Raw genomic sequence first — 20,679 nt, 5'->3', positions numbered from 1 at the left:
CTTTGAGGGGCATTTATTTTAAGACAGATTTTATTCTGGTTACTAGTCTTATGGCCTGGTCAATACACACTGTTCCTCCAACAATAAAAAAAATTAACAAATAGACTCTGAATACCCCTAATCTTCTGTTTGACTTTGAAAGATTTTTCCAAGAGTCCAAGTAGTGTCACCTACAATGCAAGTAGGAAATAAGTTTTTAATCCAATAAGTACAAAAATGCTTTACAAAGACTCAAATATTCTACAATGCAATGAAAGCCAAGAAGTAACCCCTCTCCATCCCATCATGTGTATGAAATGGCATCTTTACTTCCTCCTCGACAAAAATGGAGGACAGATGCTGGTCATCTAAAAGTTAGAATTTTTATTGCATTAGTGCCCAAAGGTATCAGTAAAGATTATGGCTCCATCATAAATGTCAGTCTCTGCTCTTAACAGTTACCATTTAAAACAAGAAGAGATAGAGGAAAGGAGGCAAAACATATAAACAGAGATGAAGGGCAATGAATGACATGTCTTCCTTGTTATGGAGTCTGGTATGTGGGATAAGAGGCAGTGTCAAGCTGGGCGGAGTAAATAGAAGCAAGGTAGTTGTGTGTGGGCAGGGAACAGGGATATAGAGTAAGAACCAAAGAAGCAGCAATGGAAAAAGAGGACACAGGGCAGGGACAGTTCGCCTGGCAACAGAAGGACAGAGTGAGGAGCAAACATTTCCAGAGTTTGAATTGTAAAATTGTGTGCTAACATCTGTGTATCCAGCATCTGTGAAAGTCTGGCAGGAGAGAAAGGAGGCCCTCAACAAGTGTTGCTAGCAAAGTCCTTGCTGCTCGCATAATCACCTCCATCCTGAAGAGTCCTGTTTTGCTTCCCCCTGCCCATATAACTGTGGGAGTACAGTGCAGCCTGGTTTGATAGCATTATTGCTACTATTCTCAGTCCCAAATAATTACTGCCTGAACTAACAGGAGCTGAGAAAGCTTTGAGGAATCCTTTAGATCATACAATTTTACCTAATGCTCCCACATTCTACAGGGCTACAGAGTCAGTTAAGGAGATCAGCTACGCAGAAAAAAGTTAGGGCTTTTTTGGGATAAGAGGTTGCTACAAATCTAAGATATTCATCTCTACTTAATTCAGGCACTGGCTACTGAGTGGCACCCTCTCACTGGCAGCAAGATAAAGAACTGCAGTCACAGATATAACTAGCACCCAATAAAATCCAAGCAAGCTAAAGTCACATTACTGTGGGGTGGAAAAAAAAAGGGGGAGGCAGAATGAGACTGGGCAGAGGTCCCCCAGAAGTGTGTAAAAGAGCCTCATTCCACAGGTACCAGACTCCATGCACTGTTCTCTCCCCCAATACTTCATCTCCCTTTTTAAGCTAGTCATCTCTCAGCAAAAGCCCACCTAAAAAATTCAGAAACAACTGGAATTAACATGATGCTTGCAGACCATTACACTGCTCACCATGCTTGCTTGTTATAGCCCTTCCCCCAAACTCATGGTCTTGTCTATTTAATTTATAAAGGCTACAGGGCAGGGCCTGCCTGTTACTCTGTGTCCACCTAGTGTGGTGGGATGCCACTCCTGGTTGGGCTCCAAGGCACCATTGTAGTACAAGTGATAAGTTGCAAATAAATGTGCTATTAGCATCGACAGAAGTCTGTTGCATTTCAAGAGAAACAACAATGCTACATTGATTTTATTAGTGAGAACCTCACTGAAGGCATCTGCAGTGCACTTAAATCTACACTTGGCTCCAAAATAGGCAGTAAAGAGATTCAGCTATGCTAGAAACATTATGAATTACTCAGATATCAAAGAGCTCCATTTTCTTTCCAGGACACTGAAAAGCAGGCTGCTGGCTTCAGGATACAATACTGTTCTAAGAACTGATAAAAGAAACCCTTTGAAATAAATCACTGGCTCAAGAGGTTGAGAGGTCCTACCTCAACACATGGTAAAACCTGCCTTTGAGGAATCCACACCGGCACTCTCAGGAAGAACAAGGTCTGATGGGGTTCAACCACCACTGGGACACCTCCTTGTGACGAAGTCTAGTGATTAGCACCAATCAGGTCTGATACTCCCTTCTTTGCATAGTGGCCCTCTCTCTCCAGGACTTAGGGTGCTTCCTCTTTAGTACTCAGCCCTCCATCCAAGTGACTGCAGTCCTCTCCTTCCAACATATCAAAGTTCCATTGGGTCAGCTATCCACCCACCATTCCAGACAGTCTTCCAGTGTGGGGCAGGTTTGCACCACTTTTCCAGCATCCAGCAGGGAAACCTGGGCCCACCCACTACTCCAAGGTCCAGTCCAGACATTCTGTCCAGCAAGGCTCACAGACCCCATTGCTATTTCCAGGACTCCTTCCTACTTCCCTGCTCTATCCTCCATCCCCAAACTCTCTCCTCTCAGGAACTAACTGTAGGCTGCTTCCTGTTTGACAGACTCTGTAACCCCAAACACCCCTCCCTTCTCCCAGGGAGTGTCTGCAGACTACTTCCCCAATGATCCTCTTTGGATCTCAGCTTCCTCCCTTTGTGCAGGCCCAACCTGCTCCTTCTCAGCTGGGCTCCATATTCACTTATGAAATTTCGGCTTGAAGGACAAGAACTACCAGGTGTAGCCTACCAGGTTAATTGACCTAATTTTGTGCCTGCCTTTTGTGAGGCACATGCCTCATCACAGGAGGTTTTTTTTTTTTTTTTAAATTTAGGCCTGTACAAGGAGCAAACGCAGCAGCTGTTACAGATATTGTAAAGTACGTACAAATATTCAGCCAATCATTGTTCAATTGTTATAATTGGTGTTGGCTTTTTAATGGAATATTTAACAACCCATTTCCTTGCAATGCTTTGGTTTTTTAAATATGCATTAGTTGCATTTCTATTTATTAAAATGTAGCCCTTCTGCCAGTCGGAGTCGGCAGCAACAAGGGCCTGGTTCAATATCTAGGGATTCCTTTCAACAATACAACACAAAACGGGCTTGAGCCCCTTCGTAGTAACCTGGGACAATTACACACCACCTCTTAGGCACCTCTATAGGCAATACTTCCCCTCTCACAAGCACAGAGACTGAGTATAGAAAAGAGACTTAATAAAAGGGGAAAAATAACCCAGCATCAACTTGGGAAACCACCACAAGCAGGATTCACAAGCATAAAACCATGAACAAAACACCCACCCCAGAGTAAATTGGGCAGTTTCCTTTTGCCTCAGGTTCTTAAATCCATCAACAAGAAGTTCCTTGAATGTGCCCCTCTCTTCACAGCACCCCACTCAGAAGCATTGTCCTTAGTCAGAGCAGACCCAGAGCCTAGAGGTGAATCGGCAGAGTTCACCTCCCACCCTGGTTGCGGGGAGGTGGAAAATAAGGCACCTTGCTTTCTCCGCTATCCGGCCGCTACATTCTGGCCGTCCTGCCAGCTGCTTCTCTGCAAACCATCACCTTCTGCTACCACCTCCACTATGACCTCTGTGGGTTAAGCTCTTGAGATTCCACCTAGCTCTCAGTGATTTCAGCTCATAGTGGGAGAGCCTCAGTGCTGAACCTATTTATAAACCAGGGAGTGGGCAGGCACCGCTAAAGGCCCCTCCCCCAGTCTAAGGGGAGGAGCCACTGAGCCCGGAATACAACTAATTACTGAGAACAACTAATGAAAAAACCAGGAAGGGATGTGAGGGTCACAGGGTCAAACAAAGAGAACCAGAAGGGGACACCAAGCAGAGAGCCCCGGCCAGCACTGAAGCTGGGCAGGAGCACTGTCCCACAGTAGATGATTTCAGCTCTAGCGAGTACTTAACAAAACAAAAGACTCCTAATGGAATCTTAATTAACTCAGTATTTGAACAAGGGGAGGGGAAAGGTTAAACCATGCCTGTGGCTCTGAGGCAGAACCCACACTTCTGGGCAGTAATACCTGTCCCCCCCCCCCCCCATCAATCTTCACAGGGCTCTGGCATCCACACCCCTTGCTTAGCCAGTTCGGTTCAGATAACAGTGACCCTTCAAATCAGAACAGGCTAAGCACAGTTCTGCTGCCCTTTGCCCATACAATAAGGGGAACAACGTTTCATTACCCCTGCATTTAACACTGAAGTGATTTGTAACCCAGCACCAGCCAAAGGGATTATTTGGGCAAAGCAGCCCCATCATGCTGAGCACCTAAGCAGGTGGGTGTGCTCATGCAAACACAATCTGTCCTGGATGCCTGTTTCCCCTCCCCACAGCTAGCTCAGCAGGACATTCAGACCCTATTTACAAAAATATAATAGATTTTAAAATATTAAGAATTGGGTGGTCCTTCTATATAGTATGGTATTGTATTGCAGGCAACAGCTGTTCATTAGATTGTGTGCAGATTAAGGTCTGCCTCAAATGCAGGAGGAGCCAAGACTGAAAGGGCTTTTGGTGGCAAGGGGATTTAAAAAAAAAAAAAACACAAAACAAAAACAAAAACACACACTTCTTCCCTTGTCTCACATCCAGCTAGATAAGTCAGCCAGTCACCTGTGGCACTTCCTCTAAAAAATGTGTTACCATTTCCTGCTAGCTACATGTAGATTGCAGTTCTGAGAAGGGCCTCAAAATTGTCTCAAAGGCAATGCTGCAATATTAAATATAGGAGAATATCGGAGACCCACAGATACCAGCTGTGAATGTATATCTAGTATTCATGCTTAATGAAACACCTTAACAGATGGTGGTTAGAGAGTTATTTGTATAAGGTCTAGCAAAGTAGGCTGGGAGATGCCAAGATTTTATTTGAATGATCATGGATGCACTGAGCAACATTCTGTCCAGTTGGACAACAAAAGAGGGAATTAGTTGTTGTGATACTGCCAGAAAGACTGGCTGCAGGAAAACAAAATGACCTAAGACCACTATCTTTTTTTGTGCAGGTATCACTAGGTGACTTATCTAACACCATCAGTTCCATAAAGATTCCAGTAGTGAAAAGAAGAGGTACTGGTGGTGGTACCTTAGTCTTGGTCACTTTGTGACCTGTCCCCAGTGCTGCTTCTGCTCATGTCCTCATTCACTTGATGACTTCACTTTCCCACACAGCTCATGAGCACATTCTAATCTGGAAGCTATTTGAACACTGAATTTCAAGTTAGGAACAGAACTCAAATAGTCACATGTTTCTTTCCTTCCTAAAAGGTGTCAAAATGTCTGTTCTGGGCTGCAACTGAGAATATTGGCACCCTGAGCTAGGAGGACATGCACTCCTATCTCTGCAGAGACAGTCCTCAACTCTCAGGCTAAATGAAAGATCTCACAAACAGCTACTCCCAGCACTTCTCTATCCTGGTTTCTTTGAGGAAGAACAGAAAACCCACCTGCCCATTCAACAGTGGGACTGGAAACACTATCCTGGCCCTGCTATGCTGGGTCTTCTAAGCTCTTTGGGATGTCAGAATTGTCACTGAGCCCAGAGGCAGTTCTAGAAATAGGGTTTTCTCTAAACCTAAATGAGCCTGTGAAGGTTTTTCCCATAACTGGTTAGCAATTCCCCTAAGCCCAATGCTCTATCTAACTGGTCACAAAGACCTCCCAGAGGGCCCCTTTGAAAGAGAGCTTCCTAGTTCCATCATAGTGGCCTCTGAATTCTGCCTCTGCAGCTTCTTGGGGACAGAAGATCTTCCTGAAGAAGGCTCCCCTCCTAAAGACCGTGAGCCTGCAGAAAAATATATGATTAAAGGAATCCAGGACCCATTTGAGGAAGGAGAAGGTTAAGGTTGGAGAAAGTCAAGACTGTGTTATCAGCGTGTCAACTATTGATATGTCCCAAGACCTTGCATCATAGAACCATAAAAATAAGACCACTTCTAGTTGCTAGTAAAGATCTGTCACTTTAGTGGAGGACAAAATTTTCCATCTCTTCCAAAATGACAAAAAAGAAGCCTAGTACTTGCTTTTTAAGGAATTAATTCAAGTGGCCAGATTCAGCCACCATTATGGTGGAAGTCTGCTACCTTTTTCCTCATGTAGTTCCAGAACGGGACTTCTTGCAAAATACAGAGCAATATAATCTTCAACATAAGTAAGGGTATCAAAATCTTGTCCTAAGTGTAAAGTGATATTGAACTATATAATGCATATAGAAGAAGTGTGACCAGCAGTAGCTATACTTTTAAATACTTTAGAATTAATTCTTACTCTGCAGAGCTTTCCTTTATTCCAGAAGAAGTGATTTAGGGGTAATGGAAGCTGTATAAACAGTCTTGGACTTGCAGCAAAAAAAAAAAATCCATTCTGCACATTTTACCATCTCAAACTCCAAACTGCACAACAGTACGATTAAACATTTCAAGCTATCTATGAATCCACTCAATTCATTTCCAAACATGAAAAATTGAAATGTAACACTTCTCATTAATTCTTAATCTAAGATGTTTTTAGGGTATAAATGAAAAGTTGTACATTGTAATCTATTACAATACATCGTGTTTTCTTCCTAAATGGCAAATGTTGCGATAACAAGGCTAAGTAGACAGGTCATCACTAGATCCTTCATTAGCCATGCAGGAAGAAGCCACAAGAAGTCATAATAGATCACAAACTGCACAGAGCAGCATTGTAATTTAGACACCTAAGATACTGGTAAAATCCACGAAGAACATACTGATGGTCCAATCTGTTCCAATATTGCAGTTTAGTCCCCTCACCTGTCTTCTACAATAGCTAGTGTCATTTTTCAGACAGTCATAAAACCCCTCTAATGCTTTTAATTATGCAATATTATTGAGTCATTGTCAGCCAATAGTTCTGTGATTATTCATCTTGCCTGTGAAATATCCTCTTTAAACCATTAGAAGCATCCAGTCCGAGTCAAAAAATTCATCAATTCACATCAAGGAAGAATATACTCCTATATTCATATTCAAAAACAAAACATGCATCAGTTAAGATTTGTGTTTGATGCTTTTATTTGGGCTATATACAATGTAAGGAAGTGAAAAGTGAAAGCTAACTATACATACCCTCTACTTCACACCCAAATACACAACTGCCACACATTACAGACTACAAATCATAATCTTAACTCTGTCTACATGGGGATTCCTGGCTTCTAGCATCCCCCCTCCAACACCTCACTCCCTTTCCATGACTATGGATCTAGCCATCCCTGGTGGTCCACCAAAGCGGACATTCAAAGCATGTAGTATAACATTTTTCTGGCCAAACATTTGCTTAGCTATGGTCAGTCACCAGTTATAATTCCTGGGAAAGTATAGCTGTTTGCATTTTTCATTGCCAGCAACAGTCTCAGATGTTACATGGGCATATTTAAAAAATAATTCCATTGTTCCCAAAGGTGTAATCACAACTAGCTGGAAAGGTTGTGATTTGTGGTCTGTGGCATTTGGGTGGAGAAGTAGAGGGGCATGTACTGTTAGCTTTAATTCTTCACTTCCTTCCTTGTCTACATAGACTTTAAGCTGTCTGGGACAGGGACTGTTGCTTACTGTGTTTGTACTAGCTAGCACAGTGGAGCCTTGATCTCTTATAGTAGTGTCTAAAGGCCTTAAAAAACCAACAGTTAAAATAGTTAAGCAAGCCTGCCAACAGGGTGGATAAAGAGAGCAACTGCCCAGGGACCTAGCAATTTAAAAGGGCCCGGGCCTCTTCCGCCCCTGGCCCTGACCACACTCCACCCCAGACCCCATCAAGCCCTGCCGCTCGCTGCAGCACGGTCTTCCCTCCCAACCCCCGCTCAGCCTTCCTGCCATCACTTGCCCCCCTGCTGCTGCAAGTCACATCCCTCCCCCCGCAGCTGTTGCTTCCACCTGGGGGAAAGGGGAATGTGGAAGAGAGGAAGGGGACCAAGCGGGGAGGAGGAGGAAGAACACGGTGGCAAGTGGGCCAGCCAAGCAGGGGAGGAGCAGGGCAGGGCCACGGGTGGAAGAGGCGAGACAGGACTGTTCTGCCCTGAGGCCTGGAATTGAAGGAGTTATTTGAAAAGATATTTACTAAATTTTTTGACTATGTAATTTCCTCTATCCTGAAGATATTTAATATCTTATTAAACATGCTGTTGCTACACTACCTTTAGTCTCCTCTATGTCTGCTAGAACCATGCTACTGACTTTGGTAATGTTTGCCGGAGGGCATGTTATGAATGTGGTCTGGAAAATGAAAGGGAATGTACATTTTCTCTGTCCCCTTCAGATCTATGCAAAACTGAAGAAGAAAGTTACTGGAGTGGAGTCTCCTCTCACTAACTCTAATACATAAGGGTTCCAAACTGTCATTTCTGGAATGTTCCTAGCGATCTACACACAGGGGCAAGTTAGATGGTGCTGGCTCTCTTATTTTTTCCACCTGGGTGCCAAATTGCATAGAAAGGTAACTAGCAACATATCAAATACTTTCTTATTCTTCTTCCATATAAGCCATTATTGCTGTTACTACAGCAATGTTATGTGATCATGAATGGAAAGGGAAGTGGTTCACTAGCTGCTGTCTCTTGGCCAGATCTAAGGAGCCTTCTTGACGTTGAGGAAGATTTTACACCACAAGCAGTCCCATTGCAATCAATCAATTATCAGAACCCACCCCGCACACCACAACCATTATACTGTGGAGAACTTTCACTCTATGGTAAACAACAAGTAGTTCCAGTCAAGTCAACAAAGTCTGTGTAGGTTCTGCATTATTCCCTGAAAATCTTAAGGGCCTAAAAATAAATCATATGGGCTGTAATTAGTGATGCCAATGCATTTCTATCATCTTGTTAATAAAGCAAGTGAATAAGAGCCAATGGCCCAATGAAGGAGATAGATCTTTTCTTCTGGAATATGGGTAATATCTACTTTTGCTTCATCTTTCAAGATTGCCTTCCTAAAATGATCTTTGAGCTTTTATTTTCTATTCACATATAGAAAGTTTATACTATCCAATATGGACTGAAGAGCTATTGTGATTTATTTTGGGGTAGTGACGGCGATGTTTTGGGGAGGGTGTGGCAGAAAGTGAAGAAGGCTTGATACATGTGGGGAGGAACCTGTATACATACTGGGTAATGAAGGAGAGGCCTGAATCAGTAATACTTGCCCATTCTCTTTTGGATTTAAAAACCATGTTTTTCTTTCTAAAAGACAATTAAAATTCTTCATAAGAAGAAAAAAAAAAAAAAAAAAGATGATCAGTGACATAGGGAAGGAAGTGATATGGAGAACTTCTCTTCTGAAGGTAGAGATACACCAGGAAAAAAAATATTGAAAAAACCTCCAACAGATGCTTTGGGGTGTATTTAATTCCTTATACAGCACATATTGGTTTGTACATCAGGACCACAATGTTGGCAGTGATATCTACCACAGGAAACATGAAGATACTATTCACAAGATCACATAGCTACTGTTTTTGTAAACTTGCATCAGGCATTGAAAAGGTTAAAGTTCCCCCTCTCCCCACAAAACTCTTGGCAAATTCACCATTGTAATGACTCACCTTCAGCCCAAAAAATAGCTAAGTAGCTATTTTATTCAACTGCTGCTATTCTTGATGGGTGGCTAGGTGGAGCAACGGTCTATTTTCATCCCCTGGAGATGCAGCAGATAACTTTGTCATAGCCCAGCCTATTGAAGCTTGCGATAGAAGATTAATGATCTGTTGAATTCTAAACATTTGGGGCAAACATCTCTGTAGAATTTATCAATACTTGTGGCAGATTTATCTTGTGATACAGCTCTTCAATGCATGCATATAGTGTGAGGAAATACTATGTGACAGTTGTTGGAAAATAAATTGCATACTGCAAACATATAAGTGGTAGAATTTACTACAAATATAGCATTATATCTTCAGCAATTAACAACATTTCAGTAATTTTGCACTAGTCTCAACTATGGTAAGACAGAGTATAGGCTTGGCAATGTTCTCCAAGATAGCAGACAGAGTTCAGCAAGTTTGACTCAAAGGACAAGCATCACATTACTAGCAAAAAAAGGACTTCCAATAATCCTGTTAAGTTTCTAGGCATGTATAGGAGAGGTTTCCAGAAGTCTGAGCAGACTGAGACTGACCCATACTACATAGCACTTTTCTTCCTCCCAGCTCTAACATTAAAATATCTACCTCTCATAATACTTATAAAAAGACACCTATCACTCAAGAACCTAAACACCATTACACTGAAAAAATTGTCAATGACGACTAGGGCTGTGCTGGAAACTTTTTTTTTTTTTATCATCCTATGAGAATTTGTGATTTTGAAAAACTTCCCACTCCACATTGGACAAAACTGAGACCTTGAAAAAAGTTTTGGAAGAGACTTGGGAGGGAGAGAGGAAGGCCACCCCATTATAGCGAATAATTCTGTTGTAGTGGCACTTACCTTCCTTTTCTAGGTCTCCTGCATCTCAGGTTCAAGTCTTTGCTCTGTCTCATTCAGAGTAGGGACTTGTACTCTTGCCTCCCAGGTGAGTGTCCCAACCAGGAGGATATTGGCTATTCTGGCATGTGCCTCTTTCAACTGCTTCTGTTGGAGCTGTTCTACTTCATATACATAATTAAATGTTAACTGAGCCAAAGAGAAACTGTCTGTTCCTTAGTGACTATGGCACTCACCTGGGACGCAGGAAACATGGAAGGACCAGGCAGTACTTAATTTATAATGAAAGAGTTGCCAGGGCTCAAGCAACTTTTTTTCTTTCATAACTGACGTGGCAAGCCTAGAGGTACCACGGCTATGAATTCCCAAGCCTAGAGGTGCAGGGGCTCAGTCCTTGCAAGCCCTGGCACAAATTAAGCACTGGGACCAGGGTTCAAGTCCCTGCTGTTCCTGACAGCAACAGGGACTCGAGATGCAAGACCTTAGAAGAACCAGGTTTAAGTTCTTCTGTGACACTTCCCAGGTGTACCCAGGGTTGTGAGGCCCCTGGTTACCACCCATCCTTTGCATGAAGAAGCCTAATCTGTGCCTGCCATGAGTCAGATCACCAATCCCACTGGCCACTGCTAGCACATGCACTTTCCTCTAGGTCTTGCAGGCTCAGCTGTCATTCTGCAGGTTATCAATAAGGATGCTCCAGAGTCCAGACCTCCCAGTCTCTCTGGACTGTCCAGCCCCTGGTCCACTGGACCCTCACAGTGTTCACTGATCCACTTCTTCCAGAGAAACAGCATCCCTCAGCTTACCACTTCCACTCACTACTCTGCTTTACTCACAGCACTTAAAACATAACAGCCACCATATTGGGTCAGATCAATGGTTTATATAGCCAAGTATCCTGTCTTTTAACAGTGGGCAATGCCAGGTGCTTCACATGGAATGAACAGAACAGGCAATCAGGTGATCCATCTCCGGTCATCCATTCCAGCTTCTGGCAACAGAGGCCAAGGACACTCAGAGCATGGGGTTGCAAACTTAGATTTGTTTATAGGGAAATCAAGTACGAGTTGATTTAACAAAGCATAGCTATTCAAGTAATAGCAAGTACAAGCATTGGAAACAAATAGTTACAAATCAAATAAAATCATAACATGCATTCTAGAACCTTGACTTAACAAGATACTTTATTAGATACAAGAGTATTGCTCACCAAAAATCCCTGTAGTGCTTTCCAGACAGGCAGGCTGTGAGCCTTCTTTCATGAGACATGCACAAGGTTTGCCTCCTAGGTGAAGGATTCCTTGTCTTTGCGCACCAAGATATACTAGACCAGTGTTTCTCAATTGGGGTTTCGCAGGAACACTGTTAGGGTTCCTCGAGAAAGTGACATTGCGCCGCCGAGAGCAGCTGTTTTCCACGCCGCCGAAAAAGGGAAGATGTCCCGGATTTTTCGGCAGAGGGTATCGAGTACGAGTGTAATTTCCCCGCGGAGCCTAAAGGGTTCCGCGGGGAAATTTAATTGAGAAACGCTGTACTAGACCAATCCCGGTGTCTTTATTCATAAAACAGGACACATACACCCCACTGTTTGCTTCATCCTCTAGATTTCACAAACTCTCAATTCACAACTAGTTCAATATACAGCTTGGCAGACAATACACAAATGGCCAGACAGGGAGACAGATGTCTGCCTGAAAGGAATATCTCCAAGATATGTCACCTCCTGGTGACCTGTCTTAACTCCAAGACCTTAAAAGCATAATATTCAGGGTAGTTACATAAGTCCTTTAAATATTATCTGTACATGCCTTTCACAATGATTATGATGACCCATGGGCTACTGACTCTCAGAGGAGAGCTCACATGCCACCCTTTGGTGACCTATTATGCAGATGTCTGACCCCAGGAGATCCCTATACAACCCTATGTATCCCCTGTGCCTTCTGCTAGTTGGCACCAAGATGTCCATGGGTGACACCATGCTCTGCCTGATTCAGAGCAGGGACTTGATCCCTTGTCTTTCCATAGTACCTGCAACCCAGGCAAATGCCATAAACACTGGCTATAATGGAGAACACCTTTGCCATAGTACAAATCCCACCTGGACTTGAGAAACCTACCCAATTAAAGTTTCATTAAAACTACCCCTTTCCCAGGAAGGGTTTTGGATTTGATGAATTTGTATTTTCCAACCCCCCCAAAAAACAAAAGAAAAAACGAACTTGTCAAAAAAAAAAAAAAATCCAAGCTAACACTAGTAATTATTTGAATAATACTGAATTGCAATGATCACCAGCTGGTCAAGAGGTGAAAGGCTCTTCCATATCCCACAACCAGTCCCCTGAGCTATCCAGTCAAGATTAGGATGACCAGATAGGAAGTATGAAGAAATCATGGGGGGGGGGGGGGGGGTAATCAGGCACCTATATAAGACAAAGCCCCAATATCGAGAGATCCTGATTTTTATAGAAATAATCCCATCTCCCTAGTTAAGATTATTTACAACTAAAATTCAGACAGTTTCCTTTTTGAAGGAACAATCATTTTAACAGATTCCATACATAGCTGTGACTAATGTAAACCTTAAAAAAAACACATGTTACTAAGCCGAAAGTTTCCAAATCATTCAACACCTAGTCAAACCACCACCTTTAGAAAATACATTAAAGTTATGCAAAAACCCAAATATCAAATGGATCTAGAATATTGTTGGGCCTTCAATATGATCTATAGAAAATGAGAAATCTTTCCTCTATACACACAATCAATAGTTTTGATTTTTAAACACATTACTATGGCTGTGGTAGCACCTAGTGGTAGACAATATAAATTGGTATATGAAGTGACTGATCATTTAAAGAAACTATTGTTCTTCCTTTGACAAGTTTCAAGTGTCGCATTACTTCACTGTTGTACCAAACACTTGGCTACATGATGGAGAATCTTCAGATTAGCACCGTAACACTTTCAAGAAAACAGCCTTTTAAAAAAGGAAGTTTGCAATTCTGTTGCTGCCCCAAATTGGCATATTTTGTCCATATGATAGAAGAAATAGAATTTGCAAAATATATTCCCCCCTTTTTTATTGTTTATTTCCCTTATCTCCCAAACGGTCCTGGAAACAAGCACACAGGGTCAGATTCTTGATTACATTCAAGCTGTGATCAGCGGCAGCAAGATGAGGGGAACCACAAAGGAGCCAGTTATGTCTCCCTGATCCTGAGCTGCCCAGCCTCAGCACATATTAGAGCTTCTCCCTTGTAGCTCTAACTCACACCAATAGAGAGGGTGTTCTGCCTTGCCATACTTGCCTCCTGCCAATGGAATGCCCCCTCCCAGGGCCTACATGAGGGGCTAGACATGTCTGTAGATGAGTGGTCTACTCTGACAGAGCATTCCTCTACAACAGGGGAATTCTTTGCTGGCTATGTCAAGTCCACTTTACACAAAGCAAAGCTCAGAGAATCCAGGTCACCAACTTAAATATATTTGCTCTTTCCTTCCTATTACTACTACAGCCTACTGCAGGTATTCACAGCAATTACTTAGAATGGTTGATATACTCAATTTTTCAGTTTCAACTTTGACGTTTCAGTGTTGCACACCACTGCAGCTTCAGGGCCAACATTTACACACTCAAAGGACCACCACACCTCTTAAGTGGCTCACCCAATAGAAGGCAAGCACCCAGCCCTCCTTTGGAACATCTGTCACAAAAAGGCAAGTCTCAGTTCTATAGGTTCCCCCACTGGTGGAGCCTTCCGAGAAGACGTAATCAGTCAAAAAGTCCCCTGGTCACACACTCTCAAGCCAGTATTAGCCACTGCTGAGGCTGCCCTGAATGCCTACAGGTTCCCACTCAGCATAAAGTAAATTTTGGGCTCCTTATGCTGCCACAATCCACCCCCCTGTACTTTCTGCTACTGGAAACCAGTGCCCAGTTCTTAAGCAAGAGAAACTTGCGAAAGTCCTTGATGAATGTGACCACCCAGATGACAGCAGTGCTTTGAAATATCAATATAGACAATCCTCTAATAACCAAGCAGCATATTTAAAAGGGAAAGAAAAAGGGATTTTTGTTTTAAATCATCTGATTTCTGAACATATTCAGAAACTCTGAGAGGGGAGTAGACAGTAGAATGGCAGAAGGCATGGAGGAGAATGCAGAAAAAGTGAACAAATGGAGCATCAGTGCTGGCAAATCATTGGCAAAGCACAGGGGATGGAAGGTGGGGAGGGGCAGTTATGCAGGGTTTTGAAAGTGATCACACAACGCTTGAATTTGATAGGGTAAAGAACACGAAGCCAGTGAAGACATTCATTGGTGGGGAGAGACTAGGAGAAATAATTTGACCCTTTTCTCATTGAGCTAAGCCTGTGTTCTTCATTTTATTACAGACAACAATAATCCCAGTGTAGCTAACAGTTAAGTGTGATACAGATTCTGTAGTCTCCTTCAGTTACAAAAAATTCCCCTCCCAGTGCTCCCTCTACATCAGTAAGATACATTGCAATGATCCACAAATTACTTCATAGGAATTTTAAAGTTACATGAAGTCTGGAATAATAGTCACCTGCAGCTAAAATACTACAGTAGTCTCAAAGTTATCTCCCAACATAGCCATGTGATATCCGCTTTCCATCTCCCCCCCTCCTCCGCCCCTGTAGAGTCATTCTCCGCTGTGATGTACAAAGATTTCTTTTTTCCCCTTCATCAGGCATAGAATGAAAGATTTTGCAGGAAAAATTCCCAACAACTATTCTGAAGCCAACAATCACCTGCAGAGCATAACATAGATTGCCAGATATACAAATAATTTTATAGAATATTATTTAACTGTTGCATGTACAAGCCCTAGTCATGGACCAGGGCCGCACAGAGCTAGGAACTGTTCAGACAAAGAACAGAAGGACAGTCCCTGCTCCCAAAAGTGTACAATTTAAGTAATTAACTTTACCAAAGTTGTTAGATGTTTGTTACTAGGAAATATGCAACATCGGAATCATAGTATCCCCTCCTCCTATGACCAGAATAATTAATTCCCCTTGCTCCCAACTTTTTATTCTGATCTACAGACCATCTTGTTTGGTTTTTATTGTTTTAATGTAAAGCCACATACACAGCTTTAATTGTCCTATGTGACTGGCTACTTTAGCCCACACTTTCTTTTAATGAAAAAAAAAAAAAAACAGTTTACAATACCTGCCACCTTGAAGAGTTCTCTCTAAACCAAACATGCAATTATTTATACTAAAACACTATTTGAAAATGTTCTCAATCCATTAAACAATTGGAAAGAATGTACCCCTTTTGTCTTTTCCAAAGGATTAATATACATACACTTTCAACTAGTCCCAGGATTTCAATGGTCTACATTAAGTACTTTCTCTCTATGATACTGGATTTTATGTAGCCAAGTCAGATTTTTCAGAAAAGGCAATTTGCAATTCTGAACTCTAACAATAACTCTTCCACATTAAACAGGAATAATTTCATGTTACCTATAGACAATCGAGTGTTCAGTGTCTTTCTAAAGAAAGCAGTACTGACCAGAACAGTAGCATGAGTAGCCTGAGACCAGAACAATAGCATGAGACCAGGCTGTGGGTGGTCAGGCCTCGTGGACAAAGCAGGAGTTGCTCGCCAGGAATCAGAGTTGAGGGTCAAAGCTGAGTTACCTGGAATAAAGGAGGGCTGGAAACAAGGTGGAAACCAGGTACTATCACAGCCATGACAGAATGCTTTGAGCAGCCACTAAACTGCTCCTGGATTTATAAGCTGGTCTACTGACCCTTTCCACTGATCAGGCAGCCTGATACAGGCAATCTGTGCTCATTAAGTTGCCTGGAGACTGACTGTGCCACAGACCCCAATTCCTGTCAAGTTATTCTGAGGCAATATTCTCACACAAACAAAAAACAAAAACCCCACAATAAAAATCCTCCCCTTCACTGATGTCTGTTGCAAAGGCTTAAGAAAAGCTCAAACAAGCACAAGCATGTTGATTTGCAAATATTTTTCTTTGCAAAGTCCTCTGGTGGAGCCATTTAAACTGCCATTATTACTAAGCTGGCAAGAGAAACGTGAGGTACTTGTTAAATGCATAAAAACAAGAGACATGAACTATATTGTGTATGCTGGTTTTCCCAGTGCCTCAATCTACACCTACCTTGTATTTGCCTCCAAGATGATCTTCAAGGCATCTTTGGAATGGCTTCCAGCATTCCCCCACTCCCATCCCTTCATCCCAGGATCTCCTCTTACCCTTGAATTTTCCAGGATTCTGTTGTGCCTAAAGTTATGTTTCCCAGAACACTCTCTCTCTCTCTCTCCACTCTGTGCTCACACAGCCTCTTCACCATTCACATCTCATTATGCATCCCAGACTTATAACCACACTCATTGCTGGATCTCCAGTCCTTGAAATCCTAACCAGCTAATGTCTGCCTCGCTCATGGTTCCTTCAGCTGAACTGCACAAATAACAGTTTCTCTTAACAGATTGTGGTAATCGAGGACTCACTTGGAACAATTCCCTGAAAAAAATGTGATAGAAAGAGAGAAACTGAGTAATCAAGACTTTCTCAGAGTTTCTTCAAAATTGTTCCCCCCGTTATATGAAGTTTGTCTGTTTGGGAGCCAAGATGACAGTCTATGGTGGCTCCCAACTCATCTCAATTGCATACTTCTCTCTCCTGTACAATTCCCACTCTTGTTTACTGTCTCAGTAACTATTTCTCATGCCTACTGAAAGACAGGCTGCCTCTTATGTTGTTTAGGGGTCTCTGGACCTCCATCACATCATCAGGGGAGAAACAGGTACAGGTCAGAGCTAGGATCAAAGGCAAAGTTCACTGTGCGGCCAACAGTGTGATCTCATTTTCTTAAACTAGCAGAGTCATATTTTTAAAGGCTAACCCCAATCACCACAACATTTCCAAAAAAAAGTGCCAGATTTTTTGCTAGTTTTGCTATCTGCACAAAGGCTTCTTCCCCTCCCCTGAACGAACACACATAAAATTTTACTTTTCAACTTTATCCAGCATTAATCCTGATGAAGCTCACCAAGTAACTGTGTTAAGTCAATCTTCATAGCACATTGCTAAAGTCACGCGCGTACTGTGCTCTACTTCTCATCCATCCCTCCGCACATGGAGTCTCTGGTGCGCTGTGGTAGTAACCTTGGTCTCTGGTTGCATGCTCTGGGCATAAAAGCAGAGAAGCACTGTAGGTACTTCAGCTGCTAAGGCTCTAGCGTACAGCACTACAATTGCCTGCAGCCCCGATGCTCCTCTCAAAGCCCCTGACTGGTTGCCTCTATATCCCCACTCGCTTCCCCTCCAACTGTCCCAGCACCTTCCTGTCCTTGCTCCCTGCTGTTCCTTCTGAGCAGGAGGAAGTGAAGAAGCGGCAGATTCGCCCTCAGAACATTCACTACATTGCCTTCTCCTGACCCATCGCTGCTCAGCTGATTTATCACAACATATTTTCCATTAGATCTCACCACCAGTCAGTCATTCAGAGAGATCCCAAAGTGTGTTACGAACAATACACAGGAATCACTTATCCACATATGTGGTGGAACCTAACTCTACCCAACTCTTCATAAGGGTGTGTGAATAAATGATGTCTACATATGAAACTGCACCCATCACCTTGTGCCTCCTTAAAACCCAGAGTCCAGGAAGTTTCGCCCTCAAAGCACTTAACCATACTGTTTTTTTGTTTTTTTTAAATCCATCAAAATCATGGACACTAACTAAATTATAATTAATCATCAACATTCTCTCTGCACCATACTAGGGTATCAGTTCAGAAGAGACAGAGGGAAGTGCACCACCCATTGAATCAATACTACTGCAGATGGTACCTGCAATTTCAAATGGAACTCTCCCATACAAATACAGACCAAGCTCAAGCCTGTGTAGACTTTTGCAGCCCTGGTATGGCCACAGCTGAGTCAACATATTAGCATAGTCAAACATAGGGAAGGATTAATCAGTGATTAGCCTGTTAGCCAACATGATGCATACTGCTTATATAGCTGTGGGATTCATTTTCCTGTGAATGGTTGGGTGTGTATGATATGTACAGGCAGGCAGACACATCCTGAAATGCACAGAGTAGAAATATGGTCTGAGCATTCTACTCTGGTTTTGCCAAATAGAGAGATAACTCCTTCTGTGAGAATTTAGTACTGCTTTATTCTGGAATTTAAGATAAACTTATAATACTACTGTTGCAGTATGTCAACCAATGACATGTCAAAGTGACCTGAAAAGGACTTACTGTATGATTAATGCCAACACTTAAGTCTTTTCTAGCTCAAATGCACAAGAGATGGAAATCCTCCACACTGGCACCAATAAAGGAGAACAAGACAACTATGCTCCAAATATAAAATCTATAGTGTAAAACAGATGATGTACAAACGTGAAAAAACATGATGACATAGTACCCAAGAAATAAATTTAGCCCCACGGCTCCTTTCTAATATCATGAAAGAAATTTCTGCCATTGCTGACTTTTAATCTATCCTTGTCCTTTTCTGGATCTCCTTTTCTTTTGAAAGATGAATCAGTGACATGTAATGCTGTCTTATTGCAGCACACTATAGTAATAGTTTTATAAAAAGGTACAGTTGACTTTGACTATGCATATAGTACATGTCAATTACCTCTATCAAGTACCTCCAGCACTCCATCCTTTCATGAATTATCAGGGTCATAGCATTGAAGTAATGTTCTTGGAGGGAAAAGCTTGATAAGATTTTTCTCTAGGATTACAAAGTTGAGAGATTGCCTATTATTCACGTACACATCAGGCATGCTTTCTGGCAGCCAGCTTGTCACAGCTGTTGAAACTTACTGTTGTTCTTTCATTGATATTTGTCTGTAGTTTTTACCCTAAGAAATTGGTCAAGAGCTTAAAGAGTCAAAACAACTTGTAGGGTTGCATAACTCACAGGCAGGATGCACGATTCAGGCGACTATTTGTCTGACTCAGAATGGTTGCCATAAAAAAAAAAAGGTCACCATTTTGTCATTTACAAGGTAATTAACATTATTTTATAGTTAAAATAACAGTTTTATGAGCAGCCTGTACCCAAACAAACTGAAAAATCTCCCCTTACATGTGGGAAAATGAGTAATCCAACAGAGACTGTCTTCCCTTTGCCAGGATGTTACTAGTTCAGATGAATATCCTTCCCTCTGCACAGTTTATCCAAAGTCTTTTAAAATAAGGATTTGAACCCCTCAGAAATGACAATCAGGAGAGCAGCCTTTCATCTTTCCTTAAGATAGAGGAAGCACTATCAGAGGACTAATTTTTATGCCCAGTATGGAGTCTGGTAGGTTATGGATCCCAGCTGTATGTACACCACACCCTTTAATTCTTCTGTGAAGGGATTAACTCACCACTAAGCACTCTTTGTGGGTAGCTATGGCAAAACATCTCTTCCAATCAGGTACCTTCAGCCAGTGGTTGCTCCACCTCTGAAATGATCTGTCTCTTCCTATGACTTTGCCCTCCAGCCTGATCACTTTAAAATCTCTCCCCTGAATAAAAAAGCAAAGGGAATTAACACAAATACATTTCCTAGGAAACAGAGGAGAACGATTCCCCTTCAAGGTGCATCAGAATGTGGTCCACCCTTCCCTCAAGGAGGGACCATTAGGAAAACCCCTACCATCAGTCAATGCTTTCCTTAGGCACTGAAGGCCTGTTTTCTTTGCTAAATTTCCAACAAGTGAGCTGCTCTGCTCCCTCTTTTAAAGCTCCTCTTTCAGTCTGTGCATGTCCTAGCCCAGAGCAGCTCCTGCTGACCTCTATGACCTCACACCTGCAAACACTTAACTTTATTGCCCTGCATAGCCCCACTGAAGGAAATGGACTGCTCACAGTAGTAAAAGTAAGCACAGGTGTAAGAGTTTGCAGGGTTGTGACCCATGTCATCTGTCCAAAATACTCTGGGGGTCTGAACTAAATTGTATTACCTGTAGAATGGAAGAAAACAGACAGGTGAATAGGTGTGCTAGATGTTACAATAGTAATAACAAAATGCAGCACCACATAACTATATTCATATTGAAAATGCCTTACAAGAAGAGCTGATTGGAAAAGGCCAACTGTCTTTTCCTGGAAATGTTGTGGAGGCCAGGGAGGGAATCATTTTTTCAATGAATTAAAAGTTTTACTTTTCAGCAAAAAATGTTTTTCAGTTTTCAGTAACTGATCATTTTTACTAAAAACCAAGCTTTTTTACAGAAATCTAAAAGTTTTTCCGTTTTTGATTTTTCATCAAAAACACCAAGAACATTTTCAAAGGA

The 20,679-nt window shown here is 42.1% G+C and overlaps 1 long non-coding RNA gene across 1 annotated transcript; it reads right to left on the bottom strand.

Annotated features, from left to right (window-relative positions):
* Positions 1-261: 261 nt before the first annotated feature.
* LOC137160536 (uncharacterized) lies at positions 262-20,118 on the bottom strand. The gene is made up of 3 exons (XR_010921911.1): positions 20,040-20,118; positions 19,768-19,908; positions 262-347 (listed from the first exon to the last, which is right to left on the bottom strand). It is a non-coding gene; the product is annotated as an uncharacterized lncRNA (long non-coding RNA).
* Between the last annotated feature and the right edge of the window lie 561 nt (positions 20,119-20,679).

The sequence above is a fragment of the Emydura macquarii genome, unplaced genomic scaffold, assembly GCF_026122565.2.
Source record: "Emydura macquarii macquarii isolate MOO-44397 ecotype Brisbane River unplaced genomic scaffold, CSIRO-AGI_Emac_v2 contig_2205, whole genome shotgun sequence".
Lineage (NCBI taxonomy): Eukaryota > Metazoa > Chordata > Testudines > Chelidae > Emydura > Emydura macquarii.
This window is presented reverse-complemented; position numbering and strand designations above follow the sequence as displayed.